This window comes from Vigna radiata, chromosome 9 (genome assembly GCF_000741045.1).
Source record: "Vigna radiata var. radiata cultivar VC1973A chromosome 9, Vradiata_ver6, whole genome shotgun sequence".
Lineage (NCBI taxonomy): Eukaryota > Viridiplantae > Streptophyta > Magnoliopsida > Fabales > Fabaceae > Vigna > Vigna radiata.
This window is the reverse complement of record NC_028359.1, coordinates 5,991,284-5,994,513: the sequence shown is the minus strand read 5'-3', so window position 1 is coordinate 5,994,513 and position 3,230 is coordinate 5,991,284. Positions and strand designations below refer to the sequence as shown.

Here is a 3,230-nt window from a genome sequence, read left to right as displayed (position 1 = left end):
ACAAAATAAAGGAGGACAAAATTTGCATGCAGATATGGTTTTGCCATGGATGGAAACTTAGCCTACCCAAAATGGCACAAAGCAGTGTGGGGAGTATGAAAAGAAAGATTGAGACATAAGTGGGACTACCAAGAAAACACAAATGGAGGGGTGGGCCCATTTGAAGGAGGGTGGGCCAGGCCCACTAGAAAGTCCATGAAAAGGTCCATAAGGGTAGGTGAATGGGGGAAAAGAAGAGACAGCAACAAAAATGGATGGTGGGTGATTAGAACCCTAGCCAACCAGCACAGCATTATGTGGTAGTGAGGAGGCCATGATCCTCTTCATCAAAATGAAAGTGCCACAAGGTACATACTACAAAATACTCTGTCTATAAAATTATGTTTTTTTATTTTTTTTCATTTATTTATAACATCCTTAAAGTTTATCAACATTCAATTTATGTATTCTCTTAACAACTTTAATAATATCCTTTTCAATGGTTAAATTGTGAGTATTTATAATTGAACTAATTAAATAAAGTACGAATTTTGAGAATAGCAAGAAAGCAATTTGATATGGAGCTAAATGAGATAATTTGGTGATTTGAAAGGGGGTTTTGCTTTATGTCATATATGAAAAATGAGTAATGGTGAAGATGAATGAAATTGAAGGGACCCATTATGCAAACAAGGTGTTTGATATATGTCTCCCAAAGTCACTTGCCATTAACATGCACAATCACATGCTGAGGTATTATTATGTTATCTTCTCTAAGAAGTGGGATACTACATCTTTGACTCTTCGTTTGGATCTTCCAAAAACTCAGTTTCTTTTTGTGGTTCTCATCTTCTCTTAACTCTATAGATCTCTCATTTTTTCTTCATTTTGGTTTATCTTGTTTTCCAATGTCGCCTTCATGTTTTTGTGCCATATCCCATTCATTTGAACTCTCTATAAGTTGGTAAAATAGGAACTTGTTGATGTGCTTGGTTTAGTGTTTGTTGGGTTAGGGTTTTCATTTTATGTTCAAAATAAGATTAGGGTTTCCCCACATTTGTGAAAGATCATGAAATGTCACCATTTTCATCATTTGCTTGTCCACTGAGTATTACAAGCATAATGACATGACACATTAAATGCTGAGGTAGATTGTTCAATGTCAAGTAAATATCAATGTGGTTATTGTGCTAGCTCATTGCTAGACATTGATAAGGGTCATGTATGAAAGTTGTTGGGCAGCTTCTTCCTGAACCTTACATTTTCTTCATGCATCCTACCACTTCTGAAATTTATGTTTCAGAACACAATAACCAATTCTGGAAACTTTTTTCCTGAACCCAATCAATCCCTCCTTTTACAGAAGACATTTTGATGGGTGGGAGTAGAAATTTGATGAGGTGCAGGAAGTAATTTCCAAATTCTTGATTTGGGTCAGTCTTACTATATTTTGACAATTTTTTTTCTGAACTTACTTATGTTAATTTCTAGATTATTCAATCTGGTAGTCAAAAATAAATGTTACATTATATAATTCAAAAAGTTAAAATTACTTTTGGAGTGTGTACTATAAAAGCTAAAAATGACTAGTTCTTTTATTACACCATTTAGAAGTTTTTATAATTTGAAAGTAACTTTTGACTTTCAGATGGTATAGTTTTAAAGTTATTTTTATAATTTCTAGATTGTACAGTCTAGAAATTATTTTTAACTTCTAGATTTTGAAAAAAAAAAATTAATTTTTTATACAAAGGTGTAGGAAAAACTACATTACATTTTATTTGATTAAGGCTAAACTCAACCTTACTATGTACATAATTTCTAAAGTCTTTTAACTTAACATCAATGTCCAATGCCAATTGTCTCCAAACATTAACAACCAAATGATAGTATAATGTGAGTGTAAAGATAAGATATGTATCCCAAAAAAGATGCACAAATGCATGCATAAGCACCAAAATTCTATTGGGAGACGTCATTTTTGTCAAATTTAACTCAAGACAAGATAATATTATTGGATTAATTATGTTTGGGAACAATGGTGAATGTGATGAGAATAGGATGGTTAAAATGACAATGGGTGGTGGTGGTGGTCCTCTAAGTGTAATATAATGGATGACAATGGTGATGATGACAAAGGGATAATGTTGATCACCATAATGGTATTAGTGATTGATGTCCATTTGAGCATTATTGGCAATTTGATGGTTTTAATGGTTCCCATGGTCTAATATGATCATGGCATTAGTATTTGATTATATTAGATACACTTTTGATGGTGGAGTGGAGAAGCAAAGTGATTTTCTTAATCTTTTCATTTTTTATAACTTATGTTTATGGATAAGATGCTCATACCATCAATGTGTCTATCATATTATGTATAAATATATTTGAGATTGCAAGAAATTATTATTATATATTAATTAGATTTTTCATAAGTTATGAGAATTGTATAAATATAATAATATTATTTACTTTTATCTTATTATATAAATTGGTGTAAAAGAATTACTAGAAAGTGTATTATTAATAGTTGACTATTAAAAAACTTAATTAATACTATATCAAAATTAAACTCATTATCTATAATTTGATAAAACTAATAATCATATTTTACGTATGAAGTTTGATATAATAAAAAATATTAAAATTAATAAACACAGCGACAAAACTCTTGCTATAATATAAAAGATTAAAACCTTAAATATCAATAATATAAGTTTAGAGTTTACAATTTAGAATTAAGATATTATCTCTGCGAACTTTTATGTGTAAATTATTATTTTAAAATATAAATTAATAGACAAGATTATTATTTCTCTCTCACTTCCACAGATTACTCCACGGTACTCAGTCGCTGCCGTGAGATCATGGCCCCACCATCTTGAACGGATCAGCAACTTTTAATAGAGGGACGTATTGTAAGTGAGAGGTTTGAAATTCGAAGGCCATTTCAATTCACTCCAATGCTATTCCACAATATAGATATATCGGTGTATAAACTTTAGTTCTGTGCTGAATTGATGAATGCTTCGGTGTTGCTTTGAAAATAAGTGTTTATCTTCGTTTTTTGAATGAAACAATGTTGGTTTTGCTTTGAGATTGTGGCAAGTGAGTGTAGTTGAATGTATGTTACTACTTACTTGCTGGTGCGAGATGCATGTTCTTTGTTTTAAGCTCAATAATTTTGCTGAACCTCTGAATGGTGACTGAAAATAGCACGGAATCTGTTTGAAGAAAGAGTTGAGATA

The 3,230-nt window shown here is 31.1% G+C and overlaps 1 long non-coding RNA gene across 1 annotated transcript; it reads left to right on the top strand.

Annotated features, from left to right (window-relative positions):
• Positions 1–214: 214 nt before the first annotated feature.
• On the top strand, positions 215–3,230 carry LOC106773937. The gene is made up of 2 exons (XR_001376690.2): positions 215–347; positions 2,815–3,230. It is a non-coding gene; the product is annotated as an uncharacterized LOC106773937 (long non-coding RNA).